The sequence below is a fragment of the Periplaneta americana genome, chromosome 6 (assembly GCF_040183065.1).
Source record: "Periplaneta americana isolate PAMFEO1 chromosome 6, P.americana_PAMFEO1_priV1, whole genome shotgun sequence".
Taxonomy (NCBI): Eukaryota; Metazoa; Arthropoda; class Insecta; order Blattodea; family Blattidae; genus Periplaneta; species Periplaneta americana.
This window is the reverse complement of record NC_091122.1, coordinates 49561987-49589361: the sequence shown is the minus strand read 5'-3', so window position 1 is coordinate 49589361 and position 27375 is coordinate 49561987. Positions and strand designations below refer to the sequence as shown.

General features: G+C 35.5%; 1 protein-coding gene across 7 annotated transcripts in view; it reads left to right on the top strand.

Annotated features, from left to right (window-relative positions):
- Nucleotides 1-27375, top strand: part of cyc (basic helix-loop-helix ARNT-like protein cyc) — a 542159-nt gene that overhangs the window by 14255 nt on the left and 500529 nt on the right. The window contains exon 1 of one of the 7 annotated variants that reach the window (XM_069828070.1): nt 19942-20237. The exons of the other annotated variants lie outside the window; for them this stretch is intronic. The gene's annotated coding sequence lies outside the window, so the exon portion shown is untranslated. Of the gene's footprint in view, nt 1-19941; nt 20238-27375 lie in introns of those variants that run through there. 7 annotated transcript variants of the gene reach the window in all.

The window sequence follows — 27375 nt, the reverse complement described above, 5'->3', positions numbered from 1 at the left end:
CAGTTATTTACTACAGGGACATCATTTTATTTTTACTAACATTTTTAATATTAACCTGGCTATACCTTTGGAGTAATGATTGAGACCCGGAAACGCCGTTTGCTACCTCCTTCCACGACTGGAGTTCGATTATACTGGCGTAAAATACAAACAAATCACTTTACTAGGTACAGGAGGGAAGAAAAGTAGTTCATCCATTTACGTAAAGTAGGAAATATCGCGATTTTGACTGTGATAATTTTCATTAGGTTTTGTTTAATCAAAATACAGTACAGTATTAACAATGAGTGTTTTTACTCACGAACTGAGTTATCCATGCGAACGTATTCATTATGCAGTGTATGTTATATTGTCTACAGCACATTAGCGTACACTATAGAGAATGAAGTTAAATTGAAAAATAATCATAATATGGATATTTAAACACATTTTTTAAAATGGTGGCCGTTCATTTCGATACAGGCTTCAGTTCTTTTGTGCCTATTATCGCACTATAGACTATTGCATCTAATTCCAATTACCAGTTTCGTCCTTCATACTTAGTAACTCATGTTGAAATAATTCTGTACCTACTCTATAAAAGAGTACTTTAGGTACTGTAAATTCAATCTTCACTTCTGCCCGACCCGCACAGATAAAATTACTCAGACATGCTATCTACTGTCCGTCCAAGTGGTTATGTCGCAGGATCGTAGAAAGGGGGGGAATCACGTGATAGTTAATTACTTAACGAGGCCCTTTTATTTAAGTACCTGTGCGAAAATATGATTCAATATTTGAAGTTTTCGTCACTGGAGAACGCGAACATTTTTCTGAAACGTACTATAATCACTAACTCAGTACTGCGGCCTTGGTTCTGTGTGGAGAAGGGGTGGGAGTAGAAGGGGTGGGAGTGAAGTACATTCAAAAACTCAGGTACAATAAAAGTTGAAGTAAAAATAAAATGATGCCCCTGTAGTTATTGATTTAATAATAATAATAATAATAATAATAATAACAATAATAATAATAACAATAACAATAACAATAATAATAATAATAATAATAATAATAATAATACGTGCTAATGTAGTAATGAAGTGAGCTATTAAACTCCAAGAACTGAAATCAGCCTTAAATCATCGTCATGAAGAGAAAGATGACACAAATAAATGTAAGGAAGCCAGCTATCTAGTGGCGAACGAAATAGCTCGTTCTCTTAAGCCTTCCAACGAAAGAGAGTTTTATAAAAGCGTAATGATCAAGGTGGCTGAAATAATTTGTCCAATGAAAGTTGTTAATTAATTTTGAAAAACTGCTCGTTTCTCGGCTAAATATATAGAAGAGAATTCAGGAATTTTTTTATTGTCTTCATTGAGGAACATTAAAAAAAAAACAAGAAAATTTGTTTATATTTTTAATTGGTTCTTGGTGATAGTAGTGACAATACTGATACAGCAAAGCTTGCGATTTTTATTTGCGAGGTTGATGAACTCAGTTGATCTTGCTAGATTTCTTGTCGGTAGGTTCTTTGAGATTCCTTTGCACCTAACCTGCTTTAGATTTTCGAAAACTTTCCTCCTATCATCACCTATGGAAACATAAATTTGTAGCATTTAAGTAATGAACCTTGAAAGTCATTATTAATTTCAATTCAAAATAAACACAACGAGTGACGTCCTTAATTTAACAGTATATAAATAAATAAATAATCAATATACAGTTCGTAATAATTAACTTACCCGAAAGTTCGTTCATTCCATAATTATTAATATGGGCTTTGTTGAAATGTGGTTTAATATTGAAACGATGAGTGGAAATAAATTGGATGGGACACAGTAAACAAGCAATTCTTTCGTCTTCAACAACAAAATAATGATATTCCCATTTCTTTTGGAAGTAGTATTTTTTCACGCGTTTAGATTTTACCATGTTCCAGTTCTCTTTAAACTGCAGTATGCGTATTGTGTATTTATTTATTTTTTAGGCTGAAATGCGTTACAATGTTGAATGACATGTAGAGTTGTCTTGATAATCCATGTTGAATCTTTCGTACACTATTTTTAACACTTGAATATAAATAATTGACATCCGGTCATATAGCTATCACTCACTTATCAACGTACAATTTATTTATCGTCCTATTACTAGTAAAACCAGGTGAGACCAGTAATGCAAGTTTTATAAAAACAGGAATTAAAACTTTATTAATGCACGAAAAATCATAATAAATTCCTCAAATAAAGTAATTGGTTTGTTGCCTGCATGCAACATTTCGGACTTATTCCATTTTAGTAGAATACAGAGCACGGAAAGACAAGTCGGGGACTGTACTTAATTTATTTTACCCAAGAAGTGGACTTAATCGGCTTTATTAGTAATAGGACGATATATACATAGGTAGATCTTACATTATATGCACACATACATTTTAAAATTTATTTGACATGTCTTTTAACTTATTTATTACCCTCATTCATTTTTCTCTTACTTTCTAAAGGTATGTTTCTAAGGAATTTATTATCTGTTCATTTGTAATTCGTGATAGCGTATTGTATACCTGCCGCCGCGAGAATGAATGTTGATGCAGCCGAGCGTAACTAGAACGCTATGACCGCACTGGTAGAAAAGGTGGGTGGGGTAGAAGGAATGGTAAGGCAGTCGCTCTGAGGAGCTACAGTTCTGCAGGTCTGATCTAGACTAGTGTCAATTCTCGTGCTGTTACAAACAACCTAGTTGATATTTATTTCAATGTACGAATTTACCCAGTATCGTTTCATTTACTTAACCTTACCTTAAATACACATAGAACGCAATATCTTCTTCATCTTTAGACATGTCCTTTAGGAGGTTCAGTAACTACTGAGGATTTAGAAAATGTGCAGTGAAGTGATGCTGAGAAAAACACATGTATGCCGCAGACATGCCGTATCGTCAGGGAGTCCAGCGCGGTACAACATCCTTCAAACAAATGTTGCACCGGTGCTGTACCGACCAGTCAGGGAGGGCCCTAAACTGTAATGTTTATGTTCCCTTCCTCTTGTTAGCAGTAGTAAATGTAACAATCAACTTCAGATAATACTAGTCCTATGTCATCATCATCATCATCCGTCAACACTTGTGGAGTAACGGTTAGCGCGTCTGGCCGCGAAACCAGGTGGCCCGAGTTCGATTCCTGTTCGGGGCAAATTACCTGGTTGAGGATTTTTCCGAGATTTTCCCTCAACCCAATATGAGCAAATGTTGGGTAACTATCGGTGTTGGACCCCGGACTCATTTCACCGGCATTATCACCTTCATCTCATTCAGATGCTAAATAACTTAAGAAGTTGATAAAGCGTCGTAAAATAACCTACTTAAAAATCATCATCATCCAAACAAGTATAAGGCCTATGGCTGTTACGGTCTCAGTGAGTCATTCTCGGTACACTTTTTTTTTTTTTGAACGGCCCAAAGATTTCTTTCGTTGGGGTCGATATTGAAGCATGGCTTTTGGAAGTCTGTTACGATTCAGTCGTTGGATATGGTTTTTCCACTGCAGTCCTAAGTTAGGACAGGGGACATCGACAATTTCAAGAAAAACCACAAACTCTTACTTAGTCACTCTCCATTGAAATGTTGAAGAAAATACATGTAACAGTAGATACAACGATAGAGCTTTGCACAATAAATTCATAGGAAACAAGGTTTGAATTAAATGCATAAACACACGTAATTCCTGTATGTAGATAATTATAGTTACTAAGAATTCAATTTCAGTACTGATGCATGCATGGAAGTCTTCCACATGATAGGCTTTTGTACACACTGAATCCTAGCACACACATTTTACAAGTACTTGTCTGAAGAATGTATCTTTGTAAGGATCTATTCATTCGTATACAGCTTCACACTAAGTTCTTCAAATGAGGAATGAAAGTTTTTTTTTTTTTTTTTTTTTTTTTTTTTTTTTTTTTTTTTTTTTTTCTCCCACTTGTAGACCTAACAAAGCTTTAACTGTTTCAACTTTTTTTTTTCTGACTTTTTATCAATCCAGATTGAGTTTACTGTGGAGAAAAGTCTTTGAACTGATGAATTACTGATTGGAAGACACATGATTAATGACACTATTTTGAAAAGATTTTCAAACGGAATGAATTTTTTCTTGAAATGTTGAAATATATCATACCACTTTTCACCTGTTGTTTTGTCACAAAATTTCTCATTTTTGAACTACAATAGAACCCCGATTATCCACCACCCTATTAACCGATTGACGGATCATCCGACTATCTTTCTCTCGGATTTTTTTTTCTACAGAAATATATCAAGTATTGTAGGCCTACATTATACTACCACGTTATTTTTCTAGAGAGGGTTATTACAAGACTTTAACCTTTACACAGTAACTTATGGTCTAATTTTTTGAGTTGTCGTACTGTATAACTTCTGTATTAAATGTCTTCCACGGTATCAAAAGAAATCGTGTCGTGCTAAGTATAAAAAAGTACAAATAACTGAGTGGTTTAGGGAACGAGAAACGAACGAATGAAAGTCTAGCGTCACAACTGTGTGCAATTTAATAAAAATCAAGGCTAAAATATATAAAGTAGCCTATGTAAATCTACAACTTGAGGCCTCCACAATTCCTTTCTTTCAACAGTCATTACAAAGAGTTTTCTTGCCCGTTAAAAACCATCGTTAACAACCAGATATAAATCAGTGAACTTTCGGTACACTACCTAGCCGCTAGCGTGTTGAATACAAGGCCATAGAGAAAATTACGTTAGTGTAAGCATTTTTCACTAAATTTACGAAAATGTTTTATGATATGGATTATCTGATTTTTCGATTAACTGTTCAGCCCACTCCGTTCATCACCACGGATAATAGAGGTTCTACTGTACTTACAAATGGACACTGCGGCAGTTCTAACGCTTCCGCGCAACGCGAATGCTAAGATGACCAAAGACAGAGATGCTGTGTTCTTCTCAAAGAGTGCAGAATATCTCATACTGTGCTGGCTTGTTCTTCTGTCTCATACTAAGGACCGTTCATAAATGTGCATGAATCGCAGCAGTTCCATCACGATCCTTAAATAGTTATGTGTAAAATTTTATTGAAACAAAATCAAAGCTTCTGGGGACAAAACGGGGATATTTGCTCCCCGGGGACAGCAACTCAAAACCGGGGACTGTCCCCGGAAATCGGGGACGTCTGGTTAGCCTGTCCTAAGTCTAACTGTAAATCCATATCTGGAAATGCCATTGGTCGTCGTTAGAATACGTCGAAGTTGACAATATCATGTCTAAGACGCTTCAGTGGTCGAGGCCCTAGGGTAGTGCGTGTGCTAAGCAGATGTTGGTTGTGACAAATCAGTCACGCATGGGGCTTTAGTTGTTTACAGTAAACCTTGAATAACAAGACGAAAAAAATGTAACATGCGATTATTTAAAAAATTAGTGTCACGAAGGTTCTCATTATAGGCTTAAATTTTACGCGCTTCGGAACGATAATACCATTATCATTATATCATATTATTACCATATCAGAGGTGCCAAGTATTACTGCTTGTCCGTAATTATTACGAATCCTCCCCATCATTACGGAATTACTGTTAAAGGGAAAATTATTGCGGGAAAACAATAGTAGGCCTATCATGGAAAAAATATAATATTTTAATTTATTCCGCAGATAGAAAACGAGAGAAATAATATCTAGTTTTGTGCTCAACATTTGGCACTGATGCGGATGGAATCCAGTAGCGGCCGGTGATCGAAATCCTCGGTGAGGCCAGATGCAACTAGTTTAAGTGCCTCCGATAGGAAATGTTTATTTATGATATTAATATTATTATTGTTATTAATACCATTATTACTGTATTATTATTATTCTATTATTATGACTATTAATGAAAAATAATAATTTCACTCACCAAATAAGCTGTTATGCTGTGAGTTTCAGTGATTGTTTCAGTGTGATGAAGCAACCCATATTATGTGTGGAAATTCCCCTTTCTTTCTTTTCTTTTTATTTTTTATATGACAGCAACAAACAAGGCCAACAAAGAAGTTTATTTTGCACCACATTACCACTTAGTCATTTATGTTGTCCATACCAGGATGCAATAGAAACTCGCGTTTAAAGATTATCTGCCAGAAAAATTGTCAGCAATGTCGTAGGATCTCGGTAGGTTCTCTATTTAAAACTTCCTTTCTTCAATATTATTTTTTCTCGAAAAAGGACACTCTAACAATGAATTAACTACACAGCATTATTTCTTGCATTTGTTTCTGTTTATATTTTCCCGAAATACATAACAACATTGGCCCAGATTCACTAATGTACTAAGAAGTACAATAGTACAACACCCTCGCTTAAGTAAGAAACTAATATATAAGGGAAGAGAATAGTGTGGGTCTTTGCCAGCCAAAGAGCTGGAATTTTTGTTATTTATGGCCTATTTAGGAAGACAAGTCACCATTGCTATTCACATCCCACTCTACCCTTGAGGCCGGCCCATGGATGTGAGGAGTGAAACCTGGCCAGGCCACGAGGCCGGACGAATTGTGCCTCAGCTAAAACGTTTTAAGCGCAAACTCAAAGCCCGCGAAAAGACAAGAAATCCAGAAGCCAGACCCGGCACGAGCGATCCTGGCCTCAGGAACAAATTTTACTGCAAAACAGATCTAAATACATCACAAAGTTTTCAAATGTTTCTACAGCGATATCTGCTTCATTCAAATAACTAATACATTATATAAAAACACAAAATTTGATTTCAGTTAAGCCAAGTGACTGAGGCCCGGCCTCACTTGCCTCAGTCAATCAGCCACCACTGATGGAATCGCCAATTCCGTCTGCTACTATATCTGGTGTTAAACCAGGAAGCAAGTTAATCTGTAGTGTTACGTCGTTGACGTGTGGCGTGGTTTGTGAAACTGTGAACTAGACGAGTGAATTCGGCACGTTATATTCTGCTTTTATCTGTTCCGTATGGGTCCTATTGTGTGTGACTGTTATTTTCAGCATTTTAATTTCCAGTTACTGGTTTTATAAAATGAAGCATGTAAATTCTCAAACTGTATTCATTATTAAGATAACCGCAGTAATATTACAATAATTGTCGAAACGGTTGCACAAAGGAATGTTTAGCTCTGAATGAAAATAATGTCTTCATTATACATCTTGTTTACTCAACTTTTAACACTATATCACTTTGGAAAACGTGTTAAATTTTATGTTACCTTGTTAACATGTTTCGGCCTGCTATTGGCCGTCATCAGAACTAGTTTTTGCTGGTCTTGGCGCCTTTTGTTTTGTTTCCTGCGGAGGTGTGTTTGTGTAGCGTAATGTGGAGTCAAAGAGTGTGTGTGTTCTAAAATTGAGTTGGGTGTTGAGAATTTCATTAGAATTTCACTAGAACAGTACAAAATATACAAACACATAAAAACACATCCTAATGAAATTCTCAACACACAACTCAATTTCAGAACACGCTCTGACTTAACATTACACTGCACAAACACACCCCCACAGGAAACAAAAGGCGCCAAGACCAACAACAACCAGTTCTGATGATGGCCAATAGCAGGCCGAAACATGTTAACAAGGTAACTTAAAATTTAACACGTGAAAGACACATAATACGTTTTCCAAAGAAAATAATATGTTTTGTGTGTGCTCATGTGGATTTTCTGCAGCTCAGTGACACAATTGAAATAAATTTTAGTATACATTTACATCAACATAAATTATTTAGCAGTATTATAGTGTATATATGTTCTGCTTTAGTCTTCTTGAAGAACCAATAATATAGAAGTAAAATTAATATTACGGCAGACATTAAACCAGGATTGGCAAACAGACATTTGCAAAAGCAACATCAACAATCCCTTGACATCTTATTTTAAGACTAAAAAATTGGTTTCATTTTTGACAACAGTAACCTGACAACACAAAATAACTTTGTATTTATGTTATTTTTCAGACTACATTTAAAAATTAAAACTAAAATTAATATCGCTATCAATTTATTAAGGATGTTCAGTTCCCTTCATTACGAAAATATTTAATGAGTGGAATTTGTTTACCGGTCTAAATTATGCAAACACATACGGTATTAACAAAATAGAAATAGGCATTTTTAGAACTAAAACCTTATATAGGTAAAAATGGGTCAACAGGCATTTTTAAGAACCATAAAATTCCTTCCAAACGTTCATATTTTGTATAAAATGTGAAAATATTTAACTAGTTTTAGTTTATGCCTATAGGGTGAACTGTAAGTAATATCATTAATTCTTTGAGGTGTTTCAAACAAAAACGTTTACAATTTTGCTCGTTTTTGTTCCTTTTCGAGATAAAAATTGTTTTATATGAAACATTTCATAGCGTATTTTGGGAAAGACATTGAATTAATTCCCAATATGCTCAGTCAATTTAAGAGAGCAATATATAGTGATAAATAATAAATGATTGAAAGAATGTTAGGTTTGTCCTTTAAATGTGCAGATATTTGATCCGAACAAATGTAACTTTTCGTTCTGTAATAGTAATATGCGTTACAAGAGCGGTATGTTTTCGTTTTCATGTTCGAGGAAAAGATTGAAAGAGCTTTTTTAATTTCCGAGAACATGAAAACAAACATACCGCTCGTGTATCGTACATTATTTTGTGCGAAGATCGTTTATTACATACCTGAAAGAGGAATTTCTAATTAGTTGCAATGAAATCTCCATCTTGGTTTCTGTTCAATGACGGCAACTTTGGAAAACAAATATATCTATCTTCAACATTGTTCCTATAAAATGTTTTCTGTGTTTACTATACTCCAGCAGGCCGTGATATACGTCTGTCTTTCCCCCCCCCCCCCCAGTCTATGATGAGTCTGGAATCTTGTTGATTTTTTCACGGCTTCCTTAATATTACTTGCATTACAAATGCAGTAACTTTTGTGGTGTTGTAGAGTCTACTTAATTTTTGCAAATATTTGAAAACAATAATTAACAGTGCAATTTAGGTGAAATTGCAGTGGTAAGTTTCCAATTTATAATTATTACTATATTGAACGTCTTTAAAAATAATATGTTAAAAGCCTAAAGCAGTAAAATGAATATGACGCTTAAGCGGTAAGAATAGGGAAATTGTTATGTGTGTTACGTTGGGAATACTGAATGTGGTATTTCACACTTACCGCGTATTGGTTGTGTGCGGAAAGCAAGCAAATACGCACGATCTCGCACAAAAGAATTTTACGATGTTACATTTTTTGTTCAGATAAAATTTCTGCACATTTAAAAGGACAAAACTAAAATTATTTCAATAATTTATTATCATAATACATTGCTCTCTTAAACTGACTGAGCATATTGGGAATTAAATAAATGGCTTTCCCAAAACACGCCCTGAAATGTTTCATATAAAACAATTTTTATCTCGAAAAGGAAGCAAAACCGAGCAAAATTGTATGAAACTTTTTTGTTTAAAATATTTAAAAGAATAACCCTTGAAATTAATGACATTACTTACGGTTCACCCTGTATAAAAATAAGCATTTAGATTCGCTGATGACGTCGCATTGTTCCCCAAATCACCCAGAGAACTGCAGTCAATGCTCCAAGAATTACGCGACGCCAGCAGATCAGCAGGCCTCCTGATGAATATGACCAAGACACAAGTAATGTCAAACGGGCCGGAGTCACCCATAATAATTGATGGTTCAGAACTGCAATACGTGTCTGAATACGTATACCTAGGACAGCTAGTGTCCTTTCACCAGAAGGCAGAGAAGGAAATAAAACGAAGGATTTCTCTCGCGTGGAAGGCATTCTGGACTCTCAAGTTCATCATACTGGAGAAAACACTCAGCAAGAAACTGAGAATAGAAATATTGCAGACCTGCGTAACTCCTGTAGGCTACTGTTATACGGGTGTCAGACATGGTCTCTCACTGCCAAACTCCGTAACAATCTCCAAATATGCCAAAGAAAGATGCTGAGAAGGATACTAGGCTTATCACTGAGGGACAGAGTTCCAAATGAAGTGCTACAAAAGATGTCAGCAATTAAAGATCCAGCACTGCAATCCACCAACACCAAATGGAAGTGGGGAGGCCATGTTGCAAGACTTAGAGACGGAAGATGGACGCAGAAAGTCACACTATGGGACCCCCGCATTGGGAAGAGATCACACGGAAGACCAAGAAGAAGATGGGCCGACCTCTTCAGTGAACGTGCAGGAAGCCATTGGTCAAGCAGAGCAAGAAATAGGGAAGACTGGAAAAACCTAAAAAGACAAATGAACAGCGACTAAAACCAGTGCGACAGAAACAAGATAAGTGAACAATATCAAAATAGTGTAGAATGTGAATCAAGTGAATAATTCGAAGCAGCAAACATCTCTTACGCGGAGTAGCTCACCGCGTGAGACAAATAGAGCTCCCCCTCTATAGGAGGAGGCCTTTGGCCTAAACGGGACATTTTTAGGCTAATCATTTCATTTCATTTCAGCTTAAAATCCAATGTCTACTTATAAGCGGTAGTTCAAGAAAATATTAAACTGTAAAGAGTAGGCCTAATGTCATTAATATAACGAACTGAATGCTGTGAAACGCGTAAAACTGTTAGTCCGAAAGTGTGTGTTACCTTCGTGTCACTAATTTTCCCTCTAATTGCTTGTTCTTTTGCGGAATTGATCGCTGTGTTGCATGATACCGATTACGTTGTTCTTGTCGACACGTTTGCAGCTTATTATCATCAGTGTTATGTAATAGCGTTACTGCACGTAGACGAGTGCTCCGAAAAGAATTCAATGTCAGGCCTTGGGAATTTCCGTTTATATTCCAACTGAGGAGTAATAGTGACTTGTGCTGTTACATGTCCAGTGGTTCCGTTCCGATTTTCAGTAAAGGAAATTGTTCATAGGTGCCGACTTCTTTGAATTTTGGGGGATGGGGAGGGGGCAGGACTCTGGACAAAAGTCCGAGGTAACTCTTTAACTGCAATTTCTAAAAAATCATTACATATTTTAAGGAAAATAATATAATTAATTGATGAACTAGTGGACTTACTCGTGTTAAATATGTAATATTTGTCCGGCTTACAGCTGTTACATTGCTTCACGCACCATCATCAGAGCCTACTAGCGGTGCGTGAAGCACTGAAACAGCTGTAAGCCGGACAAATATTACATATTTAACACGAGTAAGTCCACTAGTTCATCAATTAATTATATTCAATTGTTAAAAGTGGTGTACGCAAGATTCAAAATGGAAAATAATATCATATTATAGGCATGGAAATTGCTTAACCCAGTGTTTCTCAAAATTTTTTGAAGTGGGGACCACTTTTTTAAGTCGGAACAGTTCCGCGGACCACCTTACTCTTGTTCCCTTCGAAAGCAAATTTATAATTTTTGTAGCATATTTTATACCAGTATACTTATATTTTAAAATAGAATTAATTAATTATAATACTTTTATATTTATATTTTTTTGTAGCCAATCGTAAGTAACTTACAACTAATTCCGTGCATTGTTGATTCATCGCTTGCCTGTTAGCAGTTAGTTGTTTGAAATCCTTCTTATGTGGTATACGCTAGTAGTAGTCCATGTCTCTGTTAAATAGTGCCCATTATAAATAATGGAAAACTGGCTTCGATCCGGATCTTTGAAAAGAAAGGAACATGATGATACGCTTCATTTAGGCAGTGCTAATAGTTCAGAAGCTGTGTGTGAAGAAATATATTGATTATAGTGCCATTAAATAAATATCTAGTCCTCGTTGTAGTTATTCAAAGAAAAAATGCTTTCGTACATATGATAAGAGTTATTTGGAACTTGGATTTACTTGGTGTGGCAGTGAGGGTGAACCAGAATCTCGGTGCGTTGTTTGTTACGAAGTGCTTTAAACGAGTGTATGAAAGCCGCAAAATTGAAACGGCACTTACAGACAAAACACGCAAGTGTAAAAAGTAAACCTGTCAGATTTTAAAATAGGCGGAGTCTAAAATTTCTTATATCCTCATCTGGAAAAACAAATAAAAAAATTAATGCTGAAACATGCCCGATTTTGAACAAGTAAAGATTCAATTTGGGACGTTCTGTTATTGGTGTACGACGTACAGTACGTACCCATTTCAATGTGCAGACTTGGTGTCTGCAAAACTATTAAGAAAGTCATCAATACCTGAAAAGGTTCGGTACTTTGGTCCTCTGTTATGAATTCGGTTGGTCCTTGGCTGGATTAGAGGCTCGGCGCCAGATATACAGGGAAAAGATGGAGAGAAACGCCACGTTCATAGTGCTTTAAATCCCTCTTTTGTTGTTGAGAGTAGAATGGGAAGTGGATAGATGGGTAGAGTGAGAAATTTCGTAAAATATTAGTAGTGGGAGAACAAGTGAAAGGCGATTGCCATGTGTCATTTCCAAACTCAGGTTTTCAGCTATAGTGTGATACGCAATTAGTTTGAATTTTATTTTTTCTTCTGTCTTTTTTGAAGGACCACAAGGGCAGAACTCGAGGACCACAGGTGGTCCGCGGACCATAGTTTGAGAAACGCTGGTTTAACCTACGATTGTTGAAAACTACTACCCTTAACGCTCTAACCCAGTGATGTCAAAGGAAGCTCATTTTTCTGACCTTGACGTCGTGCGCGGGCATGGAAGGAGTATGAATAAGCAGCCTGTTGAATTAAGAAAACAGTGGTAAACAAACTTCAAACGGAACGTGAAATTTTATATTGTTATTTTATATGGCTATTTGGTGTTTGATATTATATACAGTATATTGTCTATAAGACAAAGTACTAACACCAGTTTTTTAATATTGCAGTTAATAACATAATAAAGAGTTAAGAAGGAATATTCACATACATTTCGTAGTAGAAAAACGATACTATATTAAGTGAATGAAACATCATTAATAAAGAAAGTGATATCCCAAAGAAACAGATTAAGTATGACATGGTAAGTTGGAATTGATATTGATGGTATCTTTAGCCTTATAAAAGTAACCAATAAACTAATCAAAACAATATTACAGTGCAAAGCAAAGTTACCTAGGTATACGTTTCAGTTGTCACTAATATTACATAACAAAACTTTTATTGCATTATGCTTTTAAGGTGATATTGGTGCGCAACGTCCTATCAGAATATCAAATAATTTCTTGAAATCTGCTGAAGCTATAGAGCTGACGTTTTTACAACACATGGGCACACATGAGGCTATCAAGTGCAAAGCTCGCCTTATCCAAAATAAAAAAAATAAATAAAAAAATGAGTTACATATGGGATGTTGTACTTTTTGCAGCTCTCTATCTACTGATATAGTCGGTTTGTGCAAATCTTGTCTAATTCCTCTTCCATAGAGCTCAGGAAACTACTATCAAATGCAAAACTGTCCATATCCATAACGGTTTTTCCTGTTTTCTGACAAAACACTTTACCTGGATAAAGCGAGTTTTGCATTTGATAGCCTCATATCTTTGTTTATGATGTAACAGTAGTTCCTTTGTTAATTCATTATCTTACAAACATTTTCCATGCGAATATTTTCAAAATTTTCAGTACTTATCTTCAGTAATACATATTTACGATATATTAGATTTACGAAAACATTGTTTCAGTACCTGTAAGGCTACTAAATAAACATATCTGAAAATTTCACCTTTCTGTAAAATTGCTTTTGAATAAAAAGGGAACTCGTGAAAAATGAGCATTATAATTGAAACTTACATTCTTATAATGCACTTATACTTCTCAGACAAATCTGAAAATTAACATGGATACAGTTTTAATAAGTTCTCTTCCCTTTATCCATTGAATCAGTACTGGCCATCCCTGAATATAGCTCGATCAAGCCACAGTCTAGTATATACAGTCACGAAGCTTGAGTTGTGAGGACTTAGGAACAATAGACTGTGCAGGTACTATTTCGCATTGTCTGTAATGAGACGATAGTAGCGATTCTAGTGGTTAGCAACTATCTATGGATGCATATTTACTACGTATTGAGCTTCATGACTATATAATAGACTGTGATCAAGTGGTATATACCACCTCTTTCGTCTGTCTCTTTCCTTTCCGCTGTAAAGCGCTCAGGCTCTCCTGAGCTCTAAAGCGCGCGCTTGCTCCTATGGGCATCAGTTGACATGACTACGCTAACCTTTCCCTTTCTCTTTCACTGCTTTCTTTCATCCTTCGTTGATCTTTGCAGCGATGATGAGTACTTCTACAGCTGTATAATTCTATTTCTGTTCATTATAGTTTTATTTTGGACATTTTTCTTGATTAGGAATGTATCCATTATCAGTAATTACATCGCAGTCACCGATCGCTTAACAAACATACATTCGCGACGACGATCATCACAAAAAATGAACACTTTTCGCGTACAGTCTTAGAAAAAAGTTTTGTCTCACAGATACTTTGTAAAGTCCCAGAAAGGAAACAGTGCGCATGCTCAGAGGACGAGCGACCTGGTTCACAAGAGAAGGACTAGTTGAGGTAATAAAATTAGTTTTGTTTCGTTGTATGTCTGATCATGCGCAGTGCCTCCTTTCTGGGACTTAACATAGTACAGCTCATGCATTTTGTCAAGAGACTCGCGATGCGCAGTAGGGGAACAACGTTTCCGTGGAGGGGGTAGGAGTAAGAAGGGAAGGTCGGGCGTGTGTCTATCGAATTCAAGGCAAAAACTAACCCATTCCCCTATAATTCGTAAGTAGACTCATCCGATCTCGTGCGCAGCTCTGTAGGAAGAGTGAGGGAGTGTCTTGACAAAATGCATGAGCTGTATCTGTGCGAAAAACTTTTTTCTAAGACTGTACTGTTATTGCAAGTTATCTTGAACCTTCTGAGCAGGGGCAGAGGGAAGGAAGCGCGTAACGCGGGTGGAGCCAAGTGAGTTGTTTGCGCATGCTCCGCAGCATAATCTCTTGTCAAGAAACATAGTACTATTTCCTTCACTGCGTATCAGTAGTGTTACCATGGAGCAGCAACCACAGGGTAGTAATTATGGTGAAATCACACGCTGTTATCCATAGCCGAGAAAGAGAAATTATCGCAAATATAATAAAATTAAGCGTTGCGAGGAGGAAAAATTAAACAAATAGTTGCTGGAACCTCTTGCTAAGGATATGAGAGAGCGGCTAAATACTCTGGCAAAAGTATTAGTTCCGTGAAGAGAATTAAAAATAATATTGAATTACAACCGAATGAACCTCACACTACTCCGGGAAAGAATAAGTATGTAATGTTTAGAAATTATTGCTATAATAGTTATGTACAATAATGTGTGTATTGAGAGCGACATAATGAATTACTGTTGCAAGTTTTTTTTTCTTATAGTTCTACTAAACATATTATTTCATTCCAGAATCAGACTTGTGTAAAGTTGAAGTGGACGACTTCGATCAACATGTTATTCGGGATACAATCGAAGAATTCTATCGTGTTCAGAAAGTAGTACCTACGATTAAGAAGATAATTCCGAATGGATGATGCCATTGGCGAAATAATTAATTTTGGAACAAGAGATGATGGCAGCAATGATAGGGATATGGATTGTGTATAATTGTAAATTAATGTAAATTCAAATAATAAGCCTGTAAAATATTGTTATAAGAATATGCACATATTAGCTGAAGGTGTAAGTCATGCAGGCCTATATAATGTATAGAAGTAGCCGTAGTAACTCCTCCATTGCCGGTCCCCAGCCCGGATGAGAGAGGAGTGTACACACGATTATATTTAAATACTTACTCATTACAGGTTAATTAAAGCTTGCTACGAAACTATGTTCTCCTCTCAAAACCGGAGTATCGAGAGAAGATGATGTCTGTATTGAACCAAGTTCTTATACAATTGAGAGCCGTAAGGTAAAAGAACCAACGTTTTCTGAAAAGAGTCACGTCACCCGAGGGAGGGGCATCCTTGCCGTGTCGTTACGTTGATGAGTACACGCCGTACCGAGCAGTTCCAAAGACAGACTTAGGGGATGTAAGGTTCAAGATAACTTGCAATGACAGTACCTTTCATATGTTTCTTATCCCACTTCCCACATTCATTCATTCATTCATTACACGTATTAGTTTGTGTGGAACTGTCATCAAACTATCGTAGATTAGGTCTTGACTTAACTTCACCCATCTTTTTCTTGGATGTTGTATCTTCCATTTGTATTTTACGTTGTGCTGAAAACCCAGTTTCGGACTTAACGGTTTACATTAAGAAAAATTGTATGACAAATTTTGGAATGTGTGGCGTCTACGAATGAATGTACGATGTTGCTTTCAAGCAGCATTTTTTACGGTCATGAATTTCATTTTCTGTATGACTAACATAATATCACCGTCTTCTGTGGCCGAATTAACAAAACTACAGTATATTGATCTGAAGTGACAACACTATTTCCTAAACATAATTATCCCTTCTCAAAGTTCAATTTATTTAGGTACAGCTACAATACAGACCAATATACAGTAGTTTTGTTAATTCGGCCACAGAAGACGGTGATATGTTAGTCATACAGAGAATGAAATTCATGATAGTAAAAATGCTGCTTGAAAGCAACGTCATGTAAGTAGCAAAATTTGTTTGTTATATTGAATTATTTCAACGTTACAATTGCTTGTTTGTTAAACTGTGTATATGATAACGTTATGCAATTTGTGTTCTTTTGTTTTGTGTGTTTTGGAAAATATAATTTCAATTAATGCTCCGTCATAAATGTAACTAAAACCTTGTGCATCCCTCGTGTTTATCGTACGACTCATCCTACCCTCACACGTTACCTGCACTTTGTGTACGTTTTCACTGTGCCTAAACGAGACGCTTTACTGTACATGGTATTACCACAGTCTAGTATATGGGCTATTCCATATGAAATCGATCAGTAAAAACCTCGCATTTTTTATACTCTAATTTTTTCCCTATTTATGCAAGGTGCTGAGGAGAGTGCATTTGCAAAAATATACTATCGAAAGTCAAACGGTTTTCGTATTGTTGAGCGACAAATTTAGCGTATTTTAGAAAAACAAGCCTCTTTCAGCGCTGAGAACTCTGGAACCATTTACTGCAGAACATTGAACGAGAGCTCATTTTGAAGCTGACATTTGGTAGGTTATTTTAAGAAGTAATCCTTATTTTTATTGTATACAGAGAGGCAGATAATCTGATTTTACTTACTTTTAGGCTTTTTGCCCATTTGTAAAAATGTAAAAAAATATTGAGAAAAAACCTTGCATTATTAAGAGGGATTCGGCATTGTTTGCTTAGTGTCACGGCAATAAGTTTCGAGGGTATTAAATAAATTATTTTCACACGTCTAGACTTGAAAGGCGCAACACACCAGCCATTGCGGCCGAGAGATGAAGATAAGCGAATGGTGGGCGTCATTTTACTCCTGTGTTTATGAAAACCTGTGATAAAGCTAGCCCAGCTATGCGCTACTAGACGAAACATCACGTATTTATGTCTCGTGAGCTTTCATCCCTCGGCTAGCTCCCGCCTCACAGTCAGCTGGTTAGCTCACGCGCGTACTATTTATTTTCTTTATTTGATTTTTCAATACTTTCTTATCAACGGTGCACCAGTAAAAATGTGTTTATTTGTACTTTCAATGAGGAATCCAACCACAGGCTATATTTTAAAAATATTTTTTTCGTGGTCAAAGGTGTCTTAATTAAGAAAAATCTAAACTTCTCCATTTCCATAAAAAGTAAGAAAAACTGTTTACATGTCAATATAAACTTTAACTTTTCAGCATCAAAATAAACCACGATTTTGATCATTGGGTGAAAGGGTTTCGGAGCTACAACACTTTAAAGTTGCTAATTTTATGAAAATACTATAAATTAAAATATTTTTAATTTAAACACTATGAAGTTCTGATGCCTCAAACTTTGCACAAAGCATTGTGTCATAGTTGTCTACGGACAGAAAAAGTTTCATTGTATTTAAAAATTGCGAGGTCAGTTTTCTCTATATTTCGGTCGATTTGAGATGGAATAGCCCATATACAATCACGAAGCTCAATACGTAGTAAATATGCATCCATAAATAGTTGCTAACCACTAGGATCGCTACTATCGCCTCATTACAGACAATGCGAAATAGTACCGGCACAGTCTATTGTTCCTAGCGCCCTCACAACTCAAGCTTCGTGCTTGTATATACTAGACTGTGGTAATACTTCAGAAAATTCATACAAAGTCGTCTGCTTCAGAGAGACAGCAAGAAGTAGCATAAATGCACGGGTTTAGTTAATTTTTCTGCACCGCCGTGTATGCTAATGAAGTTTCTTTCTTATATTTTTATTGGGTTATTTTACGACGCTGTATCAACATCTAGGTTATTTAGCGTCTGAATGAAATGAAGGTGATAATGCCGGTGAGATGAGTCCGGAGTCCAGCACCGAAAGTTACCCAGCATTTGCTCGTATTGGGTTGAGGTAAAACTCCGGAAAAAACCTCAACCAGGTAAAGGCTGGTTCACAATAAACCGGGAACAAGAACCAGAATGAAAACGAGAAGCAGAGGACGTGAATATGAAAATTTTTGATTCACAATCAACCGAGAACGTAGACGACTATGCATATCGATATACATGTCAATAATGATATGTAAAGTCGATATTACGCATTCTGATGTTATTTGTGTATAATTGACCAATGGCGTTCTCTCATCAGTACAAAGCAGCCAACATAAACACAGGTTAACCAACTTCGAAATTTCAACTGAAACATTTCATTAGGTACGGTACTATAAATATGCCCATGCATCTTTATTATCACAACCTATTTTAAGTAAAATAATTAGAGAAGAAACATTTGTAATAGAACAAAAATGAACACAACAGTAGTTATTGAATTGAAGCATGAATATGTAGTGTGTAATACAACCAATACAGTAATAAAATCTGATTCACTTATGATCGGTGTTCAAAGATTCAGCTATTGAAAGCCACGTATTCTCCTTCATTTTCTCATCTTTATACGAGGCGCGCCGTTTATCGTAAACGTCAGGATTTTCCTCAACACTCAATATTAGAATCTCATCAAATAAAACTTGCTCCATGATGCACAGCACAGAACAAAATAATGCATAGGTTATGTCACGGTCTTCTTGCTACAAAATATACGACGACAAAATAGCTTTTAGATGGCAATAGAATGAATCTAGTGGGCTGTGATCGGAAACGTGAACGCCAAAGTTGAAACTTGGCTAACTCTCCGTTCCCGATCCCGGGCTCCGGCAAGCTTTTCGTTAATTGTGAATGCTCACATTTAAATGTACACATTTAACAATTTTAACGTTTTCGTTTTCGTTCCGATTCTCGTTTCCGGTTTATTGTGAACCAGCCTTAACTTGCCCCGACCGGGATTCGAACTCGGGCCACCTGGTTTCGCAGCCAGACGCGCTGACCGTTACTCCACAGGTGTGGACTTCTTTGTTATAGAAGATAGCGATTGCGTGTGATTTATTTTAAACAATCTCGTAAATCACTATTTCCTTAATTACTGACAAAAATGTATGAGCATATATGTCATTCATATGACATCGTTTATTTTTATTCTGCTAGTTGAGATTCTGGAAATCTGAAGAAAGAAGATAAGTGTGGAAGTTTCTGGTAGCTATGCCGACTGTATAAAAACATTGGCATCTTTTGTTTTGGCTTAATTATTTGTAAATATCTTACTTAGTTGCTTCGGGTCAAAAGGTCAGAACTTTATTACGTTTGTTTTGATTACGATATGGCAACATGGCTCCGTCTCCTGATAATAGTGGATGAGTTCTTCCCCCGAGGTTCTTTCTTGAATGTGAACTAAGCTGTTTTTGTATTATGTAATGCTATAATCTGATCACTATGTAAAGTAACTAACCACTTGATGATGTTACGCAATTCCCATGGCTACGTCACAAACAAGAGGACCTTGGGGTCACCGCGATGTTTCCCTCCACCTCCCCGAGCCTCATCTTTATCATTCGCAAGCGTGCACCGAGAAGGGTATTGGGAACATTCATATCGAAAACTACCTGTCATTTAGAATAAGTGGCAGAGAAGGAAGTCTCTGTGAGCATTCCCGTTTTTAGTTACAAGCATTACGAATACATAAATACCGCAAGTTCATGTTGTGTTTACGTTTCTTAGTTATACTTATTTGAGGTTCTTGTGACAGTTCGTGTTACTGTGATTATTGTGTGAGAAGAGTTTTCAAAGGGTTCCTGTGACACCAGAATTTCTTTTATAGATCGCCTTCTGATCAGCAATAAAAGGTATGGATTTCATTGGTTCAGAGCTATAGTGGGCCAAGCGCCATTTATTAAAAACGGAGAAAGCAAGGGCTAAAGTTAAGTGAATACCATAGTTTAATGAAGATTGGCATATCATTTAGTTTTAATGTGTATACTTTATACAGGGACATCATTTTATTTTTACTAACATTTTTAATATTAACTTGCCTATACCTCTGGATCAACGCCGTTTGCTACCCCTTCCACGACTGGAGTTCGATGATACTGGCGTAATATACAAACAAATCACTTTACTAGGTATAGGAGGGAATAAAAATAGTTCATCCATTTACGTAAACTATGAAATATTGCGCTTTTGAGTTTAATCATTTTCATTAGGTTTTTGTTTAATCAAGATACAGTACAGTATTAACAATGAGTGTTTTTACTCACGAACTGAACTGTCCATGTGGACGTATTCATTATGCAGTGTAAGTTATATTATACTGTCTACAGCACATTAGCGTACAATATAGAGAATGAAGTTAAATTGAAAAATAATTAATCATGATATGGATATTCATTTCGATACAGGCTTCAGTTCTAATGTGCATATTATCCCACTGTAGACTATTGTACTTAATTCCAATTACCAGTTTTGTTCTTCGTATTAGTAACTCATGTTGAAATAATTCTGTACCTACTCTATGAAAGAGTACGTAGGCCTACTGTAAATTCAATCTTCACTTCTGCCCGATCCGAAAAGATAAAATCACTCAGACATACTATCTACTGTCCGTCCAAGTGGTTATGTCGTAAGGTCGTAGAAAGGAGGGAAATCACGTGACAGTTAATTACTTAACGAAGCCCTTTTATTTAAGTTATTTTAAATAGTTGTATAATATTACCGTAGACGTCCAATTCCTAACAGAAATTAATGTTCTCAGAAAAGAGCTAAAACAGCCCAGCCACTAGCTGGCGAATAAAAGCTGGTTGGGGAAACCGGGATACGACGTAAGCAAATGGAAGACAGTATCTGTGCGAAAATGATTCAATATTGAAAGCGCTTTCGTCATTGGAAAATGTGAACATATTTTTGGAATGTACTGTGGCTACTATAACTGTATATGCGGTCTTGGATCTGTGTGGAGTTCGGTTGAAGGGGTGGGAGTGAAGTACATTAAAAAACTCAGGTACAATAAAAATTGAAGTAAAAATAAAATGATGTCCCTGTATTACTTGCTATATGTTTCCACTGAATTATGGTGACTATTTCGTTTATATGACATCATTCCATTTTCGACCAATGAAGTGTAATGAAATTTTGAATTTCAACCAATCACAGTCAGACTTTGCGATCATTTTTGCAGCTAGATTTATCGCTATCAATTTATCGCATGGTCGTTCTTTTGTTTAGTCGTTGTCACCAACTGTTTCCCCGTGAATTGATGATCATGAATACATTAAGATGCAACTACACGGTTAAACTTTTCTTTCAACTTTAAAGCAATGAATGCAAGATTGATATTTAATATTAATTTAATTACGCAGTGAAGACGACGTTCAAAACGGCGCAATCTTCATGCATCTTAATTGAACGTACCTTTTAAACTTGATTCTTTCAATATTCTTCCCAGATTGCACGCATACGCGATTGGAATATTGAACTGTGTAGATGCAAGTTTAGTTCCGTTACACACTACAGCGAGAATGCGTTTGTCGAGCTATAAAAAATGCTTTCGTGTAGCACTGATTGTAACGGTCGAAATAAGATACAGCTGACATTGGTCCTGCTCCCACAGGTAACATAACCTATAAGTAGCCTATAAAATTTGTATTTTGTGAATGAAATGAAACAATTAATAGAAAGTCAGATGTTCAAATTTATGTAATATCATCGCATACCAAACCCAATGACCTTGCATAGTAATAATAAGGTCTTTTCACCTAACTGCCTTCCGTATGGCGTAATAAAATTCGTGTTTTAATTAGGCCTATCTATACAGAGATGGCTTCACTGTGTAGCAACATGTCTCGCTGTAAATACATAACCATTGGTATATAGCTGTCCCCACTGTTACCGTTAAATTAAAGTATGATGTCAGCAGATAATGAAAATGTATTTATCTTATAATAATAAGAGAAAAGTTCAGTACATGTAATTAACATAGTTAAACCTGTATTTCGCAATTGTCATTACTGAATAATGACATCGAATTTATTTATTGCAGTAATCGATATTCATCTACAAGTATTTCAACTTCACAATGTCTGAATAGGTTCATTAATAAACAATTATTAACATTTTGTGATCGAATTTTAGAGATATATTATTTACATTTTTATTTTATTCACGAAATAGTCCTAATAAATGCCACTCGAGGTCTGAGATTTCCCAGATAAATCCACTCGCTTCGCTCGCGATAATTTCTGCAGCTCGATTTATCACTATCAATTTATCGCATGGTCGTTCTTTTGTTTAGTCAGTGTCGCCAATTGTTTCCACGTAAATCGATGAGCATGAATCCATTGTACTAAATAAAGTGCGAAATCCTACTTCCACACCTACATCTTCATCTTCTAATTCCATGTCCATTGTATCTAAAAAAAAATGACACCCCTTCATAACAATTGTTCATTTAATTAATGTATTAATCAGGTTATTTGTAATTATACTATAAAATGTTTAAATTAAATTATGATTTCAGTAGATAATTAAAACGTATTTATGTTATAATAACAAGAGAAAAGCGCAGTACATGTAATTAACATTTTTAAACCTGTAGCCTATTTAGTTTTTTTCAATTGGCATTACTGAATAACATTAAATTATTTTCTTTATTGCAGTAATCGTTATTCATCTATTTCGACTTCACAATGTCTGAACAGGTTAAGTAGGCCATTCATAAATATACAATTATTATTAACATTTTGTGAGGGAATTTAGAGGTATGATATTTGTATTTTTATTTTATTCACGAAATAGTCCTAATTAATAATAATAATAATAATAATAATAATAATAATGGCTTTATTAACCTGGCAGAGTTAAGGCCGTAAGGCCTTCTCCTACACTCAACCAGGATTAAAACTTGCTTACACAGTTGAACATAAAACTGGATCGGAATTAAGTAATTACATACTGCTTCGCTCGTGGATTTATCGGCAAATCTCAGACCTCTTGTAACATTACTATAGATAACTTCATTTCAACCCGTGTTTTCTACGGTTTTAGTAAATGGCGCTTGGCCCACTATGGTTCTGAACCCTTCATTTATAACCTCACTTTACTTGAGTCGGAACTTGCAAATTGTATTATAGTTATTATTAGATATGGTGAATTTCAGTAACTTAAAATAAAAAAATTTAACACTTTAAAAATCAAATTTAACATTTTATAGCACTTTCAATGTCACAATTTAGCATTTTGTAGCGTTTTTGGGTGGAACCCTTTTTATGGAAAGTTTAGTGGTAGAAATTCAATATCATCGATGTATTTAACAGGTGCATTTTCTAGATTTTCCAGTTAACATGCTTGAAAATAATTAATACGCAAAGGAACATAATATAAAATTACAGTGAAATTGTGAAAATTATTTGAAACATGTCGAAAGAAATGGCGTGATTTTATTCCGATTTGTCTTGTTATTCAATCACAATCACATGCTACCACATACAACTTGTTTGCGAGTGAAGATTGGGCCTAAAGAAATCGTACAGGCAGCCAATATTCTATCACCAGCACAAGACAGATTAGTTCAAAACTCGAGATTCATTCATTCATAGTTTTCCGCCAAAGGGCAGGTCTTTCACTGCAAACACAGCATTCTTCAATCTTTTCTATTTTTTTCTTCCAGTTAGGCTCTGTATATGATCCATATATCTTAATGTCGTCTATTAGGCCTATCTGATATCTTCTTCTTTGTTCACTATTCCTTTCAGTGCATCCTTCAGTAGACAGTTTCTTCTCAACCAGTGACCCAACCAATTTGTTTTTCTCTTCCTCATCAGTTTCAGCATCATTCTTTCTTCACCCACTCTTTCCAACACAGCTTCGTTTCTTATTCTGTCTGCCCATTTCATACTCTCGATTCTTCTCCTTATATAGACCTATATTAATACAATTAATATATATATATATATATATATTATATATATATATATATATATATATATATATATGACATATCCATAAATGTACAATGTGAGGCAGAAATAGCTCCCCATTTTCAGCTGGACGTAAAATGGAAAATATTGAAGTCAAATATCAAACGGTAATATAAATGTATTCCTTATGGTATGTCATTTTATCCTTCAGTTCAGTTCCACACACACTTTCAGATTCCACGTGAATGACGTGTTCCTACCGGCAAGACCATAAAATTGTTACAGGTCAGAGGTCTGGCCATTCAACCGCCACAGGGGCCGAGATCAGTTAATAATTAAGCTTTTAACCTAAGCATAATTTTTCATTGAACTCTTCTTAGGTCTTCAGAGTCTTAAAGATGGACGAAAAGGAGGTTAAAAACGACAAAATTCCCGTGAACTGGACAATAATCATCTCCCCATCCGCTATAACATACAGTAGGCTATTATACACAGAGTTCCATCACCTTTTTCTCCAGAAAAAATGCACTGATTATAATTATTATTATCACTGTAGAGCCCGAATGTTTAGGCATTTGTTTTGGTTAAAATACGCAGGCATATAGGCACTAAAATAGTAAAAATATGCAGTGAAATAGGCATTTATTATTCATAGAAAAAGACAAAAAATAAACAAATACTTAATAAACTATCCCATACGGTACTCACTTTCCTTGGTTACATGTCACACCAAGATGCTTTTTTAAGTTGTCAACTGTCATAGTGAGCTGCCTGTCAGAGAGAACGTTTTTCATGGTGGAAAATAGTACATTATGCAACGAGCCTATGATGATAGTAATAAAGACGCAAGTATGTTTGTTTATGAAACGAGCGCAAGCGAGTTTCATAATTTTCATACGAGCGTCTTAATTAACATCATAGGCAAGTTTCATACGACTTTTTATGCTCGACCAAATTTCTAACTTGAAATTATTCAGAAATATTCATTTTATTTGTATCTGACAGAAGATCGGAAGTGACCTTGTTCATAGCTCGAAACTGTGAGATGTGCGCAGACGCGAAAGTATTGATTTTTTTCCGAGGAACAATAATGTCATTGACCTTGATGTATAACCTGGAAATTGATTTAGAATTGAAAAACGAGATGACAAATTGAATTTATTTGAATATTATTTTAAATTAACGCTAATTATTATAGTAACAGAACATAACCTTCTGCGACAGTATTGGATTTCCAGCCTCCGTGACGTTTCCCTCGTTGTCTTTCGATTGCATATCCGAGAATAATCGAAAACCTGAACTTTAATGAATAGGTGTACTGTAATGACATGCATTAAAGGACTGCTACCATGTGTATAATTACTACATTTCGGCATGGTCGAGCATAAAGATCTTTCTACTTCTACTGAAGTGATTGGAGCAAACTTAAAACAACTTATTTCAGAAGGACTGTCTTACTTTCTTTCACAGATCGGGAGAAACCGACTGTGTATTGTCTCAAAAAGAGGGGTGTGAGAAGGGATAAGTACGCGTGACTTGTGCGTGCAAGCGACAACAATAACAAAACCTGGAGAGTTGCTTCCCCTTTCTTTCGCTGGTAAACCCCGAAGTGACCTGAGCACTGAGGGTTATACTGTTCAAACATCTCTGTTAAGTGACATAAAAGATGGAATCGGTAGGGGAGAAAAGTTTACAACTTCTTAGAAACGTATGTATTGCTGGAGAATAAGATTCTCAGCAAAAATTTGTGTGAGGTGAATATATATTTTTAATTTGTACAACCGTTGTTTTTTGTTTTTTTGATGTAATTTATGTACGGTTTATTTTAAATGCATTAAAAATATAGAAAATGTACAATAACGATGTAAAAAGGCTTAAAAAGGCATTTAAACCTTAAAATGGGCAATGGGAGCTAAAATAGGCAAAAAAGGCAAAATAAAAATTGGGCCTGTCGTCTCCAAATGTGTGGAAACGTGTTTATCTCTAATAGGTCTTTCGTGCATAAACTCAGTTTAAAAAAAAAGGCATTTTGCATAACATCCGGGCTCTAATTATCAGCATCTTCTTCTTCATAATCAATGCAGCCCTAAAACGATTTCTTGTAATTATTGGACAGATTTTGTTTGCATTCGGTGCTTATGAATCTGGTTTTACTAAAATAAAATGAATTATATTTGAAGAGAAGAATGAAATGTCGGTTTAATTTGATTTTGTTCTTATCATATGTATGAAAAGATTTGTATGTATGCATTTATTTACACTGCAAGTGGGCAAGCACTCGGTGGCAGTGGTATACACAATATAAACAATACACAATAAAATGGTAAACAAAATACACAATACAATAAGAATACACAATACAATTTAATACAATAATTACAATTAATAATAAAACATAAATAAAATACCTAATTTTACAATACAACCTACATATGTATAGGCCCTACATAAGTTTCAATAGTCTTTCACTTTACTCTCATCTCACTCACTGTAGTGGCACAATGACGCATTTCACTGACACTTTAGGACATATTTCACTGACACTATAGAACACATTTCATTGACGCTATAAATTATCACCGCACTGTAAAACCATAACTTCACCGACTCACCTCGCTTCACTGATACAACAGTTCAAATAAGTCAAATAATTACACTCTTATGCATACTTATAAATAGAACTACATTTAAGCTAAACATTTCTAGTCTAAGGCCCTCTTACACGCTATTTTTAAATAATTTACAATTCAAACCAAGGGAGTAACTCGTCAGGCTAAATAGATACTTGTCACCTTAAACAATTAAATGTTAAATGTCACCTTAATTTTAATTTGCACTTTATATACAACTTTTTAAGTTATTCTTGAATCTCCTTAAGGAAGGACAGCCCTCAAAGACCGTTGCAGGTAGGTCATTCCAATCATTTATAGTTCTGTTTAAAAATGAGAATTTACCTACATCCGTTTTCTGTTTCCTACATTTGATTTTAAAATCATGATCGTTCCTACCATAGTACGTTGGCTTTTCTAACCGAGCCTTTATGTCTACCCATGCTTTCTGACCTAGATATGCT